Genomic DNA, 21,913 nt, shown 5'->3' with positions numbered 1-21,913 from the left:
AGGGACCAGGGTGGGGCAGGGATGGGGCAAAGAGGGATGGAGCAGGGATAGATTGAGATGGGGTGGGCGGGAATGGAGTAGGGCTGGGGCAGAGCTGGGGCAGCGAGGGATGGAGCAGGGATGGGGAGGGCTGGAGAGGGGGTGGGCAGGGATGGGATAGAAAGGGATGGAGCAGGGCTGGGGCAGTGATGGGGCAGGGAGGAATGGGGCAGGGCTGGAGCAAGGAGGGACGGAGCAGGGATTTGCAGTGATGTGGCAGCCGGGCGGAGGCAGGCAGGGGTGCAGCCCAGCAGGGCAGCGCCTTCCCCCCCCGCTTTCCTCCCCCATCTCCTCCCCCCGCCGGCCCTGCGCCAGCGCAGCGCGGCAGCCGCATGGCGGGGCGGGTGTGGGGGCGCCCTGCCGGCCCCGCCCGGCTCCTGCAGCCTCTCCCCAGCGCCTTCCCGGCACGGCTCGGCTCGGCCTGGGGAGGGTTGCGGGGGGAGGGGGATAGGGATGGGGATGGGGATGCAGCGGGGCGGTGCTGCCATCACGCAGCTCGGCTCGGCTCCCCATCCCCCGCCGCCGCACCCGGCACGCCCAGCAGGCAGCGAAGCCGCCCTGGCATCTGCCTTCCCCGTTTCGTTCTTTTTTTTTTTTTTTTTTTTTTTTTTTTTTTTTTTTCAGGGAAAGCAGCTGCGGGGCGCGGCAGGCGCAGCGGGAGGGCTCCCGGCCGCGCCGCAGGGCAGCAGCCTTCCCCGAGCCCCCCGCCTCGGCTGTGAGGCCGGGAGGGGGGCAATCAGTGAATCATAAAGGTTGGAAAAGACCTCCGAGATCATCCGGTCCCACCACCCCCCTGCCACCAGCTCGCCGCTCCCCCTCGGAAAGTGGTGCAAGAAATCGCCGGGCAATCACTGTCATGTCAAAGCCGTGGCGTATAGGGGAGCATGGATATTAGATGGGCCATACACCACGTCACCTTTTAATGCTGTGTTTCATTGGAAAGGAGAACAGAATTAAGCTCCTGCATGTCCTAGCGTTGCTAAGACTTGTGCTCTTTCACAGCCTGTGCCTTCTTTCAGTTGACATAAAAAGCACTCGTAGCCCAGCCCTACCTCTGGGTCTGCAGGTGTACAGGCTGTAAGGATGCACCAGCAATCCTTAACTGCTCCTAAATGGCAGTGGGGTATGTCTGGGGCTTCTTCTGTGGTGTTGGCCAGATTATTGAAAAGTCTTTTTTTTTTTCCCTCCCTTTTTTTCTTTTTCATTTGTTCTTTTCTTCATTTGCTAGAAAGAATCTTAATTTTCACCCCTCAGGAGACAAGGGAGAGAGGGAGGCAATGCTGGAAAGAGAAATGTTTATGCAGCACTTTGAAGGCTATTGTTGCTAGGTAAATGAACTACATTGGCATTGAAAACACTGTTTGCACTGGCACCTACAAACAGCAGAGGTGGGAGTAGGTCATGAATCTCTTGCTGTCTGCCTGTGCTTTGTGCCTCGCTGCTGCATAGGCTGGGAGGCTGTGCAGCCTTGTTTATCTTACTTAAATAACTTGAGAAATTAAGCTCTTATTGACTTTGCGGAGGCTTGTTTACACTTAGCTTTTGTCATTAGGAAATGTAATGGACCTTGCTTATAGCAGCTGATTTTTTGCTTTGGTCACTCCTACTTCTTCTATAGGCCTTCCCAAGTACTTTCTCTTTGTATCTATGCAATTTTAGTAAATTAATTAGTAATTAGTTCACGATTAGCTTTTCATCTCTATTGCTTTCACACCTCACCCAAACCTGTGGTGACAGACACTAGTGAGATTGTACAATGCAGTCCTCAAAAGTCCGAAAAGAATGGTGCCTGTGCAACCTTAATTACTCCCCTATGCATAAATATTATGATACAGTTTTTAATTATGTATGCATATGCTGTTTTTCCACCAGATTCTCCCTACATCCATAACAAGATGGATGGTGGTCCCTTGGTGAGGACTATTTGATATTTTATTTTCATTCTGTTCTCATAAAACAGAACCTTGACACAGTCCTCTCTACCCTTGAAAGCATGGGGACAATAAAGATTTTCTTGTGAGAACATTTGCCAGAATATTTTTCTAGTGCGGGTGAAAAAATCTTTTGTCCAGACTTATTCCTCACAGCAGGTTAAGTATAGATTAGAAGAAATTAGCATAGTGTGTATATCAGTAAGCAACTAAACCCTACATATTTTAATGTGAAAATAGAGAGAGACTACAAACCTGTGATTTTGTAATTTTTGTAACACTTTGGCTTTTTTTTTTTTTTTTAAGTCCTACAGAATGCTATAAAAACCATATCAAGCAGATAAAAAAAGATTATCCGTGATCCATGTACTGATGGGTCCATTGGGAGAAAGAGCAAGCACTGATACATACGTGTAACTGTGTTACATATGAACCATGGTCACCATTTCCTTTCTGAATTATGCTCTTCTTATCCTTTCATTTTCCTATGCAATGTATGAGTGGCAACATGCTGTTACATTTCTACTAGCATTTCTCCACTTCTGAAATTGTGCTTTTTAGCTGGGCGTAGCCCGTCTAAAAATCATCTTGTTACAGCTTGATAGTGGCTCGATAAGCCAGCTGCAAACAATGTCGCCATTAGTGATTTCAGTTGCTGCTCATTCCACGCATTGGAATACCTTAGTGTTAGCCTGGTTTCATGCAGGCTTTTATATTTGTACGACTGCACATGGTGTTCCTTTCAGCAGCATTCAGAATCACAGTGGGAAAGCTGAATAATGGTATTACGGTATTTGTGGATTTTTTTCTTTCTTAGAAATCTCTAAGCAATGGCTTAATGCTAACATGGGGATTGTACATAATCAGGTCTCCCTTGATGCCCTTGTCCATGAGATGTGAGCTAGAGCTGCACAAGGCTGTGTGATGGGAGTGACTTGGTTGCACCTAGACTCTGTCCTATGCTGCAAATACATAAAACACCCTAGACCTTGTGGGGGAAGATGGTGGAGGTTGAGGTAGAAACCAGTTGTGTGATTCTGAATGAGGATACCATGTTCACGAGAACATGGGAGCTGTTGTGTTGAATCAGACCAAGTGGTCATATGCCAGTGGCCTTTAAGTTGTATATCCTCCCCTTCTAAGTCCCCACAGGATAACAGGATCTTCTTGTCAATGACATTCTTGCCTTGGCCAAATTGGTCAACAAAAGCTCCTGAAGGAGATAACCTGAAGGGAAATCCCATGTCTGTGGGGGTATTTCAGTCTTCTCATCCTGACCCATCTTCAGGTAGGCCACCACTGGGCAGCCTCCCCAAGTACCTGTGTATTTTCAGAGTGCTCACAGAAGCGCTGTTAGAGGTGTCCAGCTTGATGCCCCCCTCTGACATCCTATTTTTGCATTTGTAATCCTTGGACTTTCACCTGCCTTCATGTTTTCAATTCCATATTCTTCTGCATTTCTCCTCACTAAATTCTTTCTTCTGCAGTTTCCTGTTTACGGGTAATTTCATTTATTTATTTATTTATTTATTTGTTTATTTTCAAGGAAGAGCTGTTCCTAAAATGGAAACTTTTTAGGAAGAGCAGCCATAAACACAGGGTTAGGAGGAATAACAGAAAGCAAACATATATGATATATGTGTGCTTAAAGCCCAGAAAGCCAAACGTATCCTGGGCTATGTCAAAAGCAGCATGGCCAGCAGGTCAAGGGAGGTGATTCTGCCCCTTCTGCTCTGCACTTTTGAGACCTCACCTGCAGTGCTGCATTCAGCTCTGGGGCTCCCAGCACAAAAAGGACATGGACCTATTAGAGTGGGTCCAGAGGAGGGTCATGAGGATGATCAGAGTGATGAAGCACTTCTGAAGACAAATGCCCCATCCCTGGAAGTGTCCAAGACCAGGTTGGATGGGGCTTTGGGCAACCTGGTGTAGTGGGAGGTGTCCCTGCCCATGGCAGGGGTGTTGGAACTAAATGATCTAATGATCTTTAAGGTGCCTTCCAACACAAACCATTTTATGATTCTATGATAGTGCTCCTGTTATTCTCCTAGCTTTTAAGTGTATGCAATTTGATTTCTACAAGTGTGGTTTCCTATGGTTTCTACACATTTAGGAACAGTCTAGTAGTCCAGCCTCTCCATATTTATCCTAATTGTAAGTTAATGTTATGGGAAGGCCAAGAGTTGGGCAAGCACGTGCAGCTCTTTCCCAGAGATCATTTCAGCCATTGACCTTTCTCAGTGTATTCTTGAGCCTGACACAATCTTCCTATTCAGCAACCCTTTAAAGATCTTTCTTTTTTTTTCTAAGTGCTTATGCAGTGTGCCTGAACCCATATGCCTTTTATTTTCCACAATATCCTGTGGCAGTCAGTTCCACAGGCTGGCTCTTTACTATATAAAGAGCAATCTTCTTCTGCTTATTTTAAGAAAATAAATCCAATTTAAAGCATAATATGTCTTACTAAGAGCTATTATGTTCATCTTTAGATCTAGGATGCTAAGTATGCTTCCAATCCTAGAATCAGAGGATTCTTTACTCTTTAAAGTAAAGATCCAATTCTCCTTTTAAAATGGGAGGAGTTTCATGTAACCCAGTGGACAAGCAGATGATGCAGGAGTTAGATTAGATGATTGGGTGATAATGCCGTCCATGGTACCTCAGCGGTTCACAATGAAATTTTACGGGAACAAAAGTGACAATGTTGAGCAGATCTGAATAACAAATCATTCCAAGACTAGAAACCCTTGTTTGTAAGTGTCCTCCAAGAAGGCCCTTTCATTTGAAATGAGGTGCACACTGTCACATTTCTGATTTTGTTTCTTGACCGTAGTCTTTATGGACAGCAAAATGCTACATGCAAAAAGCAATAGGCAATAAATTACGCTGCAAAGGCCTGATTCTCTTTGTTCTGTCTACTCTGCTGTTTGTGATGACACATACACAATTATTTTAACTTTCTTTTGCTATTTTTGCTATTCTTGGGATATTCTTTTTGGTGACTATATTTTAATTCACATTTATTTATTTTACTTTTTGGTGACTAAAATTTGGTTACCATCATGCCTTTTGTCTCACACCCCTTGGAGAAGACCTTTTGATGCTCCAAATACATTACAGACCATTTTTCTCTATCTAGTTAGACGTATCTATAGATATGTGCATTTTAGGAGAATAAGTGTTATGTTATTGCTCGCTCTGAAACAAGGATTCTGCTCCTGATATCAGCTCATCATCTATTGTTTTTGCAACTAAAATTAATTTTTACTTACTCAGTGATCAGTACAGACAACAAATGACAGTAAAGCAAGAAATAAGTTGAAGATAGATAAAATAGAGTCTGAAGACATTAGTTGCATTTGGGTGAAATCCACACTTGGAGAGAAACAGTAGCTGAAAACAACTTTGAGAATGAAGCGTAAGAGAACTTTTCTATTTATAGTCTTGCTCTTAGCCCATAAAAAGTTTACAGGAAATTTCAAGTAACAACTGTTTTTGCTCACAGCTTTGCTAGACTTCATTTTCTTCATTTGACATTTTCAGCATTGCATGTCCATTGAATATTTTTTTGTTTGAAAAAAATGAGCTGAGACATCTTAGCTGTTCTTGAGTATAAACTTTAAGCAATATGATAATGTTCTCCTCATTCTTTTTTTTTTTTTTTTTTTTTTTTTTAACAGTCTAGCATGCCCTATTCTGCAATACATAACTGAAATCTGTCAGGCTTTTGTTTTGGTAGTAGAGAGGTTCACTGTCTTTTCACTGCAAAAATCCTCTTAATCTTGGCGATATTTTAATGTTTTATAAACAAAAAAAGTACTTTATACAGTTTTTGGATATGTATGCTAGAATCTTAACAGCTAGAATTTCTGAAGTTTCTATCCTTACTGAGGATGCTTTATTTTTTTAACAGCATCTGTCTCATCTCCTGGGACTGAGAGCTGGTCGGGGATATAGGAAATGGGATGGACTAAATGTTAACTGTGAAGAACACAAAGGCAAAATAACTACTGGAGTAATGAGAGAAGGCTGGTACTGGCTGGACAAAGAAACTGAAATGAGGAAGCCTTTGGGACCATGGGTAATTAGGGTCTCAGAGGCAGACTAGGGAAAGAGTACGGCTGTGAGACAGGGCTTGGCATTTGTTTGCTGAAAAGATGAAGGACAAGGATTTGTGGCATAATGTGGGGAGGTGGTTGCTTGGCAACCTTAATTCAGTCCCCTTATGATACATGTGTGATCACATATTGTTTTTATGCAGGATTTCTGGCTCAAGTGTTGTGCAGGATGGACCTGCTCAGGGGACACAGTAGGGCTGTGCAAGAAAGGCAGGTGATGCCTGCGTGACTCCTGACTCATTTATTGCTTGAGCTGAAAAGTAGTTAATGAATGAAGAAGGGTAAAGGAAGGCCATGTGACTGAACTGTGCACTGTTGCACAGGACTTTTCCTGCCTATTGCTAATATAGCCACTTAAAACAGTTTGGTGTTCTTTCTTTCTTTCTTTCTCTTTCTTTCTCTTTCTTTCTCTTTCTTTCTCTTTCTTTCTCTTTCTTTCTCTTTCTTTCTCTTTCTTTCTCTTTCTTTCTCTTTCTTTCTCTTTCTTTCTCTTTCTTTCTCTTTCTTTCTCTTTCTTTTTCTCTTTTTCTTCTCTTTTTCTCTTTTTTTTCTCTTTTTCTTTTTTTTCTCTTTTTCTTTTTTTTCTCTTTTTATTTTTTTTGTCTGTTTCTCTTTTTTTTCTCTTTTTATTTTTTTTTTGTGTTTTTCTCTTTTTTTTCTCTTTTTCTCTTTTTTTTCTCTTTTTCTCTTTTTCAATCTCTGTATGTGGAACCTCCCATAGTCTCATAGCTTCTAATTATCTAATTTTAATGATCATAGAGTCCCAAATCCAATTTGCTCAACACTCACACCTGTGACTGATGCTGCAACTTCTGTGTTTGAAATATTGCTAAATACTTTAAAATTGCATCTTTGATGTATCAGATAGGACATGTAAAATTAGTGAATACCTCTGCGCTTAGTTTTTCTCTGCCTCTACTCCCTTTATTTTAGACAGCAATGCTTCCTTTTCTTTGCCACCATGTATTTTTGTGAAGCTAAATTAATTTGCATTTCTGCAGCACTCAGATGTTGAAGTGATGAGCACCATTGAGAAGCTCTGGAGGAAATTAATAATTCTTCCATCATAACACAATTGAATAATGGGCAGTAAACAAAGCATGGGCCACACAATGAGTTATGAGGTAAAAGCAAAATATTGATTAGCTGTTTGGTGAATGAAGCAGTGGTCCTGTGAAAAAATAGTGATTAAAAATTGTGTCAAAACACACAGGCACAAGAGATTATTATCACCCTTCTACAGGAGAGATTGCCAGGAGGGAGATTAAATAATATACTGATGCCCCATGTGTCTTTTCCTGTCCCTTGGGCAGGGTTGTTTGTTTTGTATAGTAGGGAGTTTCAGGTTTATGACAAGTGCTTTAATGGCTATACTCCTATTTGAAATGGGTAGGGTACATGAGGGTGCTTTGTGCTGAGAGTAGAACGTAATGGAGTTTTTTTAGGTTCTTTTCTCTTGCAGGAATTTGCTCCCCAGTATGCCTTTTACATAGTCACTGCCTCCAAGTAGTATAGTTGGGTACTCTAAGGGTAAATATTGCTTAGGCAGTGCTTCAGTTGATGCCATGGAAGGCAAAGCATTAACAGCTTGTAGATGGCTGGAGGCTAGATAAATACCTTTAATGATACTGCTTGCAAGGAAAAGGAACTTGTAGGAAGAGATAATGCAGGTAGCAAGCTACTGGCTTACTAAGTCACAACAAAAGTTGTTCAAAGGGAATAAAGAAATGTTTCATTTTGTATTAATCTTTCGTTTCAGTTGGTGATATACTCAGAGTGTATTTTGGTAGTATCTGCCTGTGGGTACTGCAGGCAAAGGGCTCACTAGGAATCCACTTTTTGGACAACATAACATTTCTTCGGATGTTTGCTGGTTCAGCTCTGAACTTGCAGAAGTCCATGTACTGCTTGAGTTCCAGCTCTGTCATATGGGTGATGGTTCTGCTGGCTAGCATACATCTGTTCTGTCCCATTTTTAATTTTCTTGTTTTTATTTTTATGTGCAGCTCTGCAAGACCCCTGTGGTGCAGTCCTATGTAATGAAGAGCCCCTTTGGTTATGGCCCTGTAACATAATTAAAACAGACCTTTGTGTTTGCTACATCAGGAAGGTGGTTAAAGACTACTGTTATCAGTAGCCTATACTACATATGCTTTTTGCTTTGCATAACATTTTCTTTTTTTCACATCTGGAGTTTGAATGTAATCACTGTGTCCAGAAGGAATGAATCTTCTCCAGTAAATCTTCAGACAAAGAAGTAAAAGGGAGTCTTATTAAACCACAGAACTTGAAAAGACTGTGAGCTATTATTCATATGAGCTAATTCAACAGCCAATTAAAGCAGTAACTCACTTTTATCTTTTCTAGGGCTGAAAAATTCTTGTCTGACTTCTGATTTCCTTTTCAGTCAAATACTATTAGATTCAAGTCAAGTAAGGCTCTAACTTTAGCCAGAAAAGGGGGGGAGAGAAAGAGAGAGAGAGAGAGAGAGAGAGAGAAAGAGAGGGAGAAAGCTGCATTACTTTATCAACAGTTCCACGGTACCTAGCCCCTGTAATAACCAAATATGGCAAATCACATTAGGATAAAACTTAAGTTCAAATGCTGAATGCGACTGGCTAGGAGTGCATTTTCATACTTTTTTTAACCTTAGTATTTTCTTCTATGGAGTTCAAATTACTCAAAAGTTCTTTGAAATCCAGGGTCTTGCAGTGGATTTGTTATATTCTTCTTCCAGAGAAGCTGGCAAGTAAAGTCTAGATGGGTCATAGTGTTGTCAACCTACAGATTACAGCTTCACTCAGCACATTACGGCTGATTTTATCTGAAGGGTGAAAAGGAGAGATGATTGAGAGAAGTTCCTGAGTAACAAGTGAAGTTGTAAGCTGGAGAGTGAAGCATGCCCTTCCTAGGGTGGGCATTCAGGCTGGAATCTACAGTGGCAGCTGAATGTGTACTAACCATGGTTGTATTCCATGGACTACTATAGGATATCGGTTTCCAAAGACTGGTGGTATCAGAATTAAGAGATATTTCCTCACGTGACATTTTGAAATTCAGAATACTACATTTGGTTGATGGGTTGCAGTGAAAAATCCATCTGCTAAACTAAGACTTTTTGCTATCCTTGGTATTCTAACATGTCTAAAGTGTAAGTAACATTTTGGTGTTGACTGAAGTTCATATAAACAAGAAAACTGACTGTAACCTCATCTCCTTTTGAGGACGTTTCATTAAACTATTGCAACACATACCTGATATGAGCTCATGAGGATGACACTACAAATATAACAATAAGACTTTTGGGATCATAACTTTAATTTCTTGGATTTATAGACTGAATGATCAGACAAGGATCAAATTCCATTATTCGATGCTTGGTTAACAGTGGATTCCTTGAACTAGGATTCATTGAGCTAGAAAACTTTGATCTCCTTTTGCTGAAATCTTTGCTCCACTGACCTTTTTAGCTTTGCAGGAGGACAGAACAGAATATTCAATTAAGTCTATTTCTTTCATGTATTGAAAACTACACAGAGCTACTCTTACACTCTAATAACTATTTGACAAAATGGCTCATATTTTCCTGAACGCTTTTGAGGAAGGTGTCTAGTCTTCACCTGAAAGCACTGAGAGATATAAAATCCACTCATTGTCACAAAAAAATTGTATAGTTTCTAAGTTGAATTTCTCTGCCTTCTGAGTCCATCTTTTGTTTCTCTCTGCATCTTTTTCTGCTGTAGTTTCCAGTCTCTTAGTCCTTTTTCTGAAAAGCAAAGATGATCTGGCCCCTCTAGTTTCTTGCTTTAAGTCATTATCATTAGCCTGGGCTTTATGGGTCTTCTTATTCCATTTCTGTCCTTTTTTAAACATCTTTAAAATTTAGGTAGTTTAAAGGATCTAAAATTATCTCATCAAGAGGCAAAAACTGTCCCTCTGCTTTTGCACATTTCCTTTCCTTTAACATGTTCAAATATTGCATTAGTTTTTCTTGCCATATTAGAACCGCTTAAGAGTTCATGCTATTTTTTCCAGTGGGACGTTCAGACCCCTTTCAGACTCTTTGCCTCATGGGTCATTATTTTCTGTTATGCTATCATGGACTACCTATATGTGCATCTATACATTCGTATTGGACCATATTAAAATGAAAATTTAAGTTATTTGCAAAATACGACAATCTTATTTATCCAAGTAACCATCTACATTTTCATCACTAAAGTTAGTTTTAGTGTTAACTGATAAAAGAAATGAACCAACTATTCTTTTACTTCTGATTTCTAACAGTGTTATTGCATCAAGTATCAGACCCTGCAGTTTACATGTCTCATAAGTAGCTTTATATTGATATTTAGATAAGCATGAGATACCAGAAGTTAATGAGAAACACTCCATGACTTCACTAGGATAGGGAATAAGATCCTCAGTGGGCCACTGCATGAGCACGGAGACATATGAATGTGGTGATGTCTGCAAAAAAATGGGACATAATGTTATCCTGCTAAGCACTATGTTTAATTGTGTGAACAGTTTCATTAATTAGACATATTGAAGGTGTAGTAAACGCTCCAATCAATAGAGTGTCATCCATTCATTAATTTTTAAGTCTGGAAAGGGCTATTACTTTCTCTTAGTCATTATGCAAATAATTATTTATGAAGTCACAATTTTTATTAGTATTTTTATATTTACTAGCATCAGTTTAATATTTGCACTTAGATTATGGCAAATGCTGCTTCACATCTGGTTTAAAGTAAATCCTTTCTTTGGATAGAGATATTCTGCTTGTAATTGATTTCTGCAGTCTCTCTGCAGCCTTTTGAGATAATGTTGTTGTATTTATTTAGGGCATTTCCAAAAATCAAAACATCTTACTAGTTCAAGCTGAAGAATATCTTAGCAAAATCTGTTCTATGAATATAAGGAATTTATACATCTCATGAGATTTCCTGTGATATTGCTCAAGTTCTAATTCCTAAAACCAAGTAAATACAATATTTTAAATGGTATTCCTAGGAACTGGTATGGATCAATGATGTATTCCTATATTGCCAAAGCAGTTTGGATTCCAGTCATTGAATTTTACTTGAAATCCTTCCTCTGGTAATAGATTTTACAAATGGAAGAAATTCAATTATCTGAAAGGATGATAAGAATCCTGAGCAGCAAAAGGAATGCAGTATCCATCACTTCTGAGAAACCACGTATTTCCATGGCTAAAAAAGGAGTAATTTCTAAAGTAAATAAGACACATTTTGGAGAGCTTAACTTTTCAATTCAGTAATGCATTTAAACTGGCATTATTAAATATCAATAATGCCAGTAGTGATTCTTAAGTGAGAGTTTTCAGCTAACAATACGGTAAATTCAGTAGGTTTGAACTAACACAGTATAGCCCATGCCCTATTTTATCCCAGTAGTCATATATCTCAACATTGCAGCTGTGGGATAATAGTCTCTCTTGTGTCTAAGACAGTTCTGGGAACTAATAATTTGGTTTGAATAGACCCTGGAGTAGAAAAGACTACAGCATAAAATGAAATTTTAACATTAAAATGGCTTAACTACTTGAAAATTTTAGTTGTGGTGAAGAATTGTATTGTTATGACAATACTACAGCAAGAAATCTTTCTCCTTTCCTCTCTCCTCTCTCCTCTCCTCTCCTCTCCTCTCCTCTCCTCTCCTCTCCTCTCCTCTCCTCTCCTCTCCTCTCCTCTCCTCTCCTCTCCTCTCCTCTCCTCTCCTCTCCTCTCCTCTCCTCTCCTCTCCTCTCCTCTCCTCTCCTCTCCTTTCCTCCATTACTCTTCTTATATCCTTTTATTTCATCAAAAAGAAACAATTTTGCATGCTGCAATCAGCAGTAAGATGCCCGTTGTTGAACAAATCTCCTAACAGGAGCATGGAGATGTTTTACTTCTCTGCACAGAACTCGAATATTTTATCCAGTTCATACTCATATTTTAGAAACCGTTGAAAGATTTGAGAGAGCAAGGGAAAGAACTACCAAAATGATTTATGAGCTGTAAAATATAACTCATCCCATGAGAAATAAAGAAATTGGCATGTTACTGAATTAAAAAGAAGACTCAGAGGTGACTTCATTAAAATGCAAGAGGATATTCACAGTAAGAAAATTCTGAGTACTAAAGAAGCAATAGCTGGAAGCTCTCATCAGCCAAATTCAAATTAGAAATTCTGTGCCCATTTTTAACAGAACAAGTGATTAATCATTGAAATACATGATGACGGGAAGAGATGGATTCCCCATCTCTCATTTTCACATTAAGACAGGATGTCATTCTGGAAGATGTATTTAAGTCAAACACAAAGTTATTGAGCTCAGTACAAAGGTAATGGCCTGTGATAAGTAGATCAGATTAGGTGATCACAAATGGTATTTCTTCATTTAAGCACTATGACTCCATGAGATCACACCTCTGCTGAGAACTGGGTGAGCAGCTGGTGTTTTTTGGGTGGATAAATTGTACTACTTCTAAAATGCATGCTGCCCAGCCCCTGCACTGTTATTGGTCAGGTGTGTGCAGTATGCTCAAGGATTTCTCTGCAATAACCCTGGCAAAATCAACCAAGCCAATCCAGTTATCAGAGAAGCTACTGAAGACTGTTGACTTTAATATAGCTTGGATCAGGTGACACAGTATTAGCTACTAACACAGAGTAAAAACTACCATAACAACTCACACCAAATGCCCAGGTAGCCCTCTAACTTGCTTCTGATACCAGCCAGGATGTTAACAGTGTAAGAAAAGAGCAGGTATAGAGTCCTTCCATAGAGAAGTAGCACAATTCAGGTTGGAAGGGACCTCAGGAGGTCTCTGATCCAGCCTGCTGCCCAAAGCAAGGCTGGGCTCTGAGGGGAGACCTAGTTGCTCAGGGCTTCCCAGCTTCTGGCAGTCACTGGTTAAGAGGTTGCTTAAACAGCACCTGGGATGCTGTGTCTGATATCTTGCACCTCTGAATTTGTCTAGTTCTATTTATATGTTGACTGCCCTAAGATCCAGTGATGAGTTACAGTATTTAATAGTACCCTGCACAAAAGGCCATGCTTCACTGTACCTTACACCTGCTCTTTACCCACTGCTTATCCTGTGAGAAATAGTGAATGATAATTTTTCTAGCATACAGTCTAGCATAGTCCCCTTCTTTTACCCAGGTAATAAAATGAAAAAATATTTTTGCACACTTCTCACTTTAATATATCAAGTTAAAATGTAATGTTGATGACATTAAAAATAATGGAACAAACATACGTTGTTCCTTAAAGTCTTAGCTATAATGAGTTTTGGCTTCATTCAGTAAAAAAATCCACAATGCAGAGCCTATTCAAGACTGAGCAAGCTGTGGAAAATCAATTTTCCATGGCTGCTATGGACTTGTGCAAAAGCTTAGAGGTTTTTATAGTGAACCAAGCCTTTTGTTTTATGATTTGTACTGCTTATAAATTGTGAGGATTGAGCTACTAATTTACAAAGTATAAACAAATCTTGTGTGATAGTTTAATCACTTAATTGATATCTTAAGTCAAAAGTTTTATTGTTTTTGTTGTATTTGTGGGATTTTGCACATTAACTCCTGAGCAGGAACATGTAGTAAAAATGTATCATGAATTCATCAAATGTCAAAACCCATGACACAGCTTAAAACTATTCATTTTGCAATAAAATGATATTTGAATAATTGTCACATTGTAAAATTGCAGCCCTGTGGAGGCTAATGGAAAACTACATTTCAGTATAGTTCCCAAGGACCGCTCCCAATGCATTAATTAGGAAAATTACCATTAGCTTTGTCAGGACGAGATTGGGTTCATTTTCTTGGAATAACAATCTGATTCAGCTATGCACACTCATGTGCCATAAATCCTCTGCACATTAGGGTGCCAACATTAAGCCAAAGTATTGTACATCATGAATGAGCTTGGGTTCAGTCCTGCAGGCAGCTGATATTAGGACAAAGAGTCGAAGCAGTGAGCAGTGGGCGTGTACGCTTTGCCTCGCATGAGTGAAGCCATTTCTGTCCTCTACAGAAGAACTGGAAACACACGCAGCCCCAGCAGGAATCTGTGAACAAGCAGTAATAGCCAGCAGGGGTCAGGGATAAGGACAGACCTGGCTACCCAACAGTTCATGCACTGCAGTTGAGGAGCTCACTTGCCAGCCCTCAGGACTTGATTTGATCCCTAGTAGGAACTGGAGGTAGTGGCCTCCTTGGCCAAGGCTTCTAGAGCTGATTTCTGAAGAATTTTGGCTTAGAAATATTTTGGCAGCAGCATCCCAAATAGCGAGCAACCGAACATCCCAAGATGGATGCTAGGCTCCATTTTTACAGGTCTCCTGTGTTTGTTTCCTGTATCCTATTGAACTGGAAACAAATAATTGTCATGCATAGCGGCTTCACTGATTTCTCAGATGAGTTTTTTAAAGCCATTTTGTTGACTTTCTGAATGACATAACTATAAGGTCATATGTGACAATTCTGACCAGCTGCAGTTAGAAGATATAATTCTATACAGATTTACTCTGGGATTATATTGAAGATTATACTTTTACAAGGACATTTTACTTTTAGGTGAAAACATTGTGATATTGAGGTTGTGGACTACTTAGACTTGTTTCTGAAACTAAAAGTGAGTCTAGCATTGGCTTTTATTTCTAATTTCAGTCAACTTTCCTGGAAGCTACTCTCAAGTTCAGGAAACTCTGGGGTTTGTGTCTGAAGACCTTTGCTTGGTATCAAAGCAAATGAAATTCCATGTTTCCCCCTGAGTATCACTTAGGATTTTGGAGTTCATCTGAAACCTCCAGCAGATAATTTGGAAATTCTGTAGTGTGAAAGCAATGAGGGTGAGACACATTAAATAACAGCAATAGGAGCCACCTAGGATCATCATAGCTTTGGCTGAGGGATATGACACCTTTCAGAACAGTCAAGAGCAACCTGTATTTTTCAAAGTTAGTCATCCAGGTATCAGTCTTGATCCCTTAACTGCGGTGGTGCAGCCTGCTCCTCTGTGATTCATTCAGTAGTGTTTCTCAGATTAACATTTATTTACAAATGAGATAGAGAGAAACAGAAGAAAAAAAATACCAATTTTTGAGTTTGAAAATGTCTGCTTTTACACTTTTATATCCCTAGACCTGTATTGCACCATTCTTTTTATGGGATAAAAAAAGATTACATCTAATACACTCATATAATTTTAACAATGAAGTAAACCACAAATATTTGGCTGTTAATGTTTTGTCTCAGATGGATTTAGATTTAAGATGGAAGAGCATGATAAGTGCTTATACAATCATTTTCCAGGTTTTCTCTCTGACATTGTCAGTAAAAGCATTCATCCCATTCACCTAGCAATGATTGCTGTAGCGCTGTCAGAGATGGTAGAAATAATTGTGGGCCTGTTACCATGGTGTGCCCTGCTTCAGCTGCTGGAGTAATAAGCACAATTCAAGTGAACTATTATGTAAATGTCCTTGAGGAAACATCAAGTGGTGGAAACATCAACAGCTGTAAGGACAGGACCCACTTATTAAAAAAATAAGGTCAACTAATCCATTGAGCTCCCTGAGGAGAAAGAGAAATGACTTCAAGGTGGTTTTACAGAAGGAACCAAAGTTTGATAATGGGACCTTCATTTTAGCAGACACAGATGTAAAAAAAGGTAGACACTGAAAGTTAAAGAATATTATTTCAGGCTGTATTTATGGTTTACATTTTTAACTGTGGAGTAATCATCTAAATTATTTCTCAAAGGCTGTGATGGTTTTACCATAACTGGCACTTTTATGTGTCAAAGTTTACTTAGAGATACGTTCATATCCAAACAGAAATTAATTCAGAAATATCTATAGCTAAGGAGAAGATTGTGTTACTTTATTCCAGTACTCCCTGAATCACTCATGGTTTTTGACTGCAAAAGCCACAAGGACATTGTGTGCATTGATTTGTACATGGTCACTCTAAGTGCTGACTTAACATGAGCATGGCTACTTAGAAAAACAAGTCATGTAGAGAAGGACATTTCTGCGTGCTCCTTACATCACCAATACTTACTATTTGCTGTGTAGCACTTACTTGTGCTAAGGCTTCCTCCAATTTCTCTCTCTCCACTCTTTTGTCTATTTGCTTGTTCACTGTTGGTGTCTGGCTCTGAGGTCAGCACAGCCCCAGGCCAGGTGGCAGGAGAGAGGAAGGGCAATGTGAATCCAGCATGTGGAGGTGGACTTGTTTTGCTTTTTGCTGCTGCGATGAGGAGACACACCACCCTGCAGCCTTCTCCAGCTCCCCATGGCAAGTCTACCCAGTGCATCTGGGACTGGAATTTCTATAGCCAGTTCTGAGACAGAAGTCAGGAGCTGAAGGTCTGAAGTCCTCCTACCTCTTCTCTTCCTCCTTGACCAGTACATGCCTATGAGTGTTCCATTTTACTGTTAAAATTTGCCAGAAAGCCTTGTCCTGTTCTGTGCTGCACAGCATGTAGCAGAACTCCTTTTTTTTTTTTTTTTTTTTAAGGCACTGGGATACATATAAAAATAATTATAATTTTAATAATTTCATTTGGTGAGTGCATATGAAGCATACTGTTTGTGCCATCTAGGAGAAAGAACTGCAACAGGGTGCATCAAAACCCCTCATTTGGAAGGATCCAAAGAAAAGGCTTTTTTTAGTTTAAAAAGCAGGATGGAAGGCTGTGATCTGTCATCTCTGTTCACATTGTTCAAACTGGCAGAGTCAGAAATCTTATGGGTCCTTGAATTTTTTTTATAAAAAAGCATATGATCCTATGTATTACTACATTCCAGGTTGCACTGCAAGTTTATTTAAATTTGTTTATTTGTCATGCTGAAAAGGCCATACTTGGGAATTTTCACTTTCAGTATCATATTGGTTTTGATTGGGGCAGAGTTAATTGTCTTCATAGTAGTTCATATGATGCTATATTTTGGGTTTGCAATGAAAGCATTGTTGATAACACCAATGGCTCAGCTATTGCTGAACAGTGCTTACACAGCAAGACCTTCACTGTTTCCCTTACTGCCCCACCAGTGAGGATTCTGAGGGTACACAAGAGGTTGGGGAGGGGAGGGACACAGCCAGGACACCCAACCCAAATGGATAAAAGAGATATTCCATGCCATACAACATCATGCTCACCAGTAAAAGCTGGGGGAAAGAAGGAGGAAGGGAGGACATTTGGAGGGATGGTGTTTGTCTTCCCAAGAAACCATTACTCAGGTTTAGCTCCGCTTTCCTGGAAATGGCTGAACATTTGTGTGCCGATAGGAAGTAGCGCAAAAAAATCTTCATTTTGCTTCTGTTGCAGGTGCAGCTTTTGCTTTACCTCCTAGACTGTCTTTATCTCAACCCAAGAGTTTTCTCATTATTGTCTTTCTGATTCTCTTTCTCACCTCACTGAGGGGGAGTGAGCAAGTGGCTGCGTGGTGCTTAGCTGCCTGTTGAAGTTAAACCACAACAAATATAAAATCATCAAAAATTCCAGGCAGGTATAAAGAAAATACTCCTGCACAGTGAGGGGTGGGAAATACTGGAATAGTTACCTACAGAAGCTGTAGATTTTCCATCCTTGGAGATAGCTGAAACTTTGCTGTACAAGGCCCTGAGCAGCCTCCCTAAACTGTATGTTGGCCCTTCTCTGGGAGGTCTTCCTAGATGACCTAAATTCCTTCCAATTTTAAATATTGTATGATTCAGTAAGAAACTTGGAGAAGAAGGAGACTTCTTGTTTTGAAGCTACAGAATTATTGCTAGGTTTCCTGCTAACAGCTCTGCTTTGTGATTTTTTTTTTCCCAGTGTCTACATCATCAAGTGCATAAATAAATGACATAGCCTTTTAGAGACTTCTTTGCTTTCCACCATACAGTTTTATATGAGAAATAATCACAGGAGCCACAATAAAAATAATTGCTAACTGGTGGTTACAGCCATGGCACCACTTACCATACACATATGTCTGTAGCGGAAAGCTCTGCAATAGGGAACATGTCATTTCTTACCTTGTGGATGTGCATCCTTACACATTGGATAGAGATTGCCACTCAGCCAAAGCATTTTCTGCTAACTTTTGCTCAGATACATCCTTCAGATCTAGTTCCTGGTAAACATTATAGCCAGAATGTGCAATATTTCATACCAAATATAGGGGCAACCATTTTTTCCATGTAAAAGAGAAATGGTAAAGTTTCAATGCCCACATGTTCGACCTTCAGCTAAAAAGATAACATAATAACAGTGAGTGAATGTTCAGCCTATTTAAATTAGTGACAGAAACGAGAGATGTGCATTAGTCCACAATTGGCTTGATGGTACCCAGCAGAATATTTTTCCCTTACAAGTTCTCTTTCATCTGACATGATTGCTTTCCCTTTCTATTCTGCGGGGACTCACCTCCAGACCTGCTGGGTTTAGAATTAGTCCCATTAGTCTATTATTTTTCCTTTCAGCAATGACAGCCTCTTTAAAACAGGCCCCTTTTATAGAGATTTTAAAGGTTTTCTGTGGCTTTCACTGAAGACTGACAATTACTAAACCATCAGTGAATTAGCCCTGTTTCTCTTCAAGTCAGTTTGGCGTCCTCAGGATTTTGCTTTCCCTCCAAGGTCTTTCAGGAATGACGTGTCTTGCTCCATTTTTCCCACCCAACCCTCTTCAGTGATAATGAACGTTCCTCATTGCCATAAACATATTAGCCTTCTTGTGTAGAGCAATAAGTGAAAGTTAATTTCTCATAGTTATATAGGCAAAGAGGAGGAAAAATGCCTAGTTTTTCCAAAATACCACAGAAAACTCATTATTTTAGGTCCTCGTTGGACCTTCATTTGTCATTTGACAAAGAAGGAGGTGATAGAAATTAGCCTTCTCTTGGGAATCTGGAGAAAAATGTACAGCTGTGTGTGCCAGGAGGTTACATCTCATAATTTTACTGAATCTTTTGAGATCTTGATCCATTTTTTTTTCTTGGATTAATTTTTGGTGTTGAGATGGAATTAACAAAACCTCACAGAAATGTTATGAGGATTATTTAGAGATTATTGACTAAACACTGGCTATTTATCATGTGGACTGATAAGTAGACATGCAGTATTTTCAAGTTAACAGTAGAAGTAAATGAACACCCCAGATGAGAACCCTATGGTAATTTTCAAATATTGATAAGTGGGGTTACCAGAAAATCTTGAGTGTATTTCTCCAGAACTCTTAATAACAAAGCAGAAGAAAAACATAGAATCGGAGAATCAGTAAGGTTGGAAAAAACCTCCAAGATCATCTGTTCCAACCATCCCCCTACCACCTATATCACCCAATAAATCAAGTCCCTAAGTACCTCGTCCAACATTTCCTTAAACACCCCCAGGGATGGTGACTCCACCACCTCCCTGGGCAACCCGGTCCAATGTCTTACTACTCTTTCAGAGGAGAAATGTCTCCTAATTTCTAACCTGAACCTCCCCTGGTGCAACTTGAGGCCATTCCCTTAAGAATAGTTTATTTTTCTATTTTTAAACAATAACTCTTGTGACTGCTGATGGGCTGTAATATGTTATTGAGGTCATTTGTTCATTATTACTGATGGACCAGAGAAAGCAAATATAAAAATAGTCTTCTTTATCATACCTGATACGAAATTTTCCAGCAACACAATCAGATGGGATTGGAGTTTGTCAGTGGGTAGAAAACTCTTTCTGATCAGTTCCAGGGAACTTAATCCATATTCAATGGAAAAAAAACAAAACACGTCTTCACTTTTATGATAAAAACTAAGTTGTCATATCAGTTAAAACAAAGATGAGCTTTTACAGTTTATTTGAATAGCGTAGTTGGGTTTGTAGTGCTTGATTTCATAGAAGAAAGGTGACTGTGAAGTGAGGGAAGAGAGATTTCTTTTTCTGCCAATTGCATTAAAATTTTAATGATTTATTTGTTCCCACGAAGGATGGTGACCCTTTGCTAAGATATAGTGTTATAGGCAATTATCTTTCTGTACTGTAATGTATGTTTATGTCTTTTCTCCAGGCTTTCTTCTGATTCAGAAGAATTTGTATTGAACCTTCATATGAAATCCTATTTTGTGCCAGTGCTAGATACAAGGTGCATTTTGTAACCATTGTTAACCATTGCTGCATTCCTGGAATATTGCCACAGCAGGACCACATTTTTTTTTTTTTTTTTGGTATGTGCTGAAGTGTTCCTGCGTGGAGAGACAAAATGTTTCATTATTTAGATCACATGCATCAGATCTGTGCACACTCCAGAGTCACTCTGCTTAATCAGCTAGTTGTGTTGCTAGCCATAGTCTAAACTAGCATACGCCATGAGTCACATCAGAAAGCAAAAGGTATTATTAGGAATTCCTTTACAAATTATGCTTTTGGGAACAGGATGATGATTAATTTGATCATTAGATAAATAACTATATTTTCAACTTCAGTTTAATAGAATGCTGTACCGAGCAAACTTTGGGTACCTCCCTTTGGTCTCTGCCTAAGATACACAGAAACCAGGAAAAAGAATACCAACTCTATAATTAAATTTGATTGTCTTATTTTTATGTTCTTTTAAATTTCAACTCTAAGCAAAAAAACAAACAATCAATCAAACAAACAAACAAAAAATCTCATTAGAAGTAATCCAACTTCCAGTGCATACTTTTTGTAAGATAATCTTGTCACCCTTTCTCCTAATTTTTAACATGTCAACCATTTGCTAAAAGGATCAATTTCCTAAATAATTTTAAATCACCCATCCCATCTGTGCTGTGCTGTCCTCAGTAGTTCAAGACAGAAAACATATTTCATGATAACAGCTCACGTGGGAGACTGCTATGAAAACATTAAGAGCAAGTTTCTATTTGCAGTTGTAATGGAAATTGCCATGAAAATTACTTACAGAAATTGTCTGTAGAATACTTTGCAGTTGCACTTCTGTATACAATATAGATCGATTGAATTCATTGTAATGCATATTCAGTGACTTTGAAATCTGATTGCAAGATGGCTCAGACACTTACATGAAGCACCTGAGGGACTCTAAAGCTTTCTGCTTCCCTTGCCACACTAGCTAACATGCCTGCATTAGTCAGTACTGTGGTCCAGAGGGAGCAGGGTCTGTGCAGTGAAATGCTCCTGATGTCCACATGGAATGCATTTCAGGAGTTTTTACTTTGGACTAGTTTTTCTGGTTGCAAGCACTGAAATTATGTTTCTGAGAGCAGAACAATAATTATTTTGGTACAGGTGCTCTTCTGGAGCATACCTTCCTGCTTAGCTTCATCCAGAAATAATTAAATTCAAATTCTTTTCAGTTCAGGTTCAGAATTTCAAATCCAAAACCAGTCCGTGGTGCAAGTGAAAGTGATGTAGGTAGGGATAATATAAATTTGCTATTAGAAGCTCTCTGGAACTGAAACTCTAAAGTAGGTGTACCATTTCAGATCTACAATCACTTCCAGAAGACACGTTTTACAGAGAGGCTACATGGCACAGGGGATTTTGTTCCTCAGTAGTCCTGTATTGCCACCATTACTTCTGACCAATTCCTTGTTACTCTCAATCCCTGTTGATTTTTGTTTGTTTTTTCCTGTGTCCTCCTCATTTCTATGGGAGAATATAGAAACCTTCAAGCAGTACAGATAGATAGATATTCAATTAAGTGCATTTTCTGAGCTATCCTGCCTCCTATCATAGAGGGTGTTGTTCCCAATAGCATTTCTCACCAGGGGCTGGACTGGATAAAGTGAATTGCAGAAATTCCCCAGGACTTGGCAAAGCTTGTTAGCAGGGATG

This window comes from Cygnus olor, chromosome 2, assembly GCF_009769625.2.
Source record: "Cygnus olor isolate bCygOlo1 chromosome 2, bCygOlo1.pri.v2, whole genome shotgun sequence".
NCBI lineage: Eukaryota > Metazoa > Chordata > Aves > Anseriformes > Anatidae > Cygnus > Cygnus olor.
Note: the sequence above shows the minus strand (reverse complement) of the source record.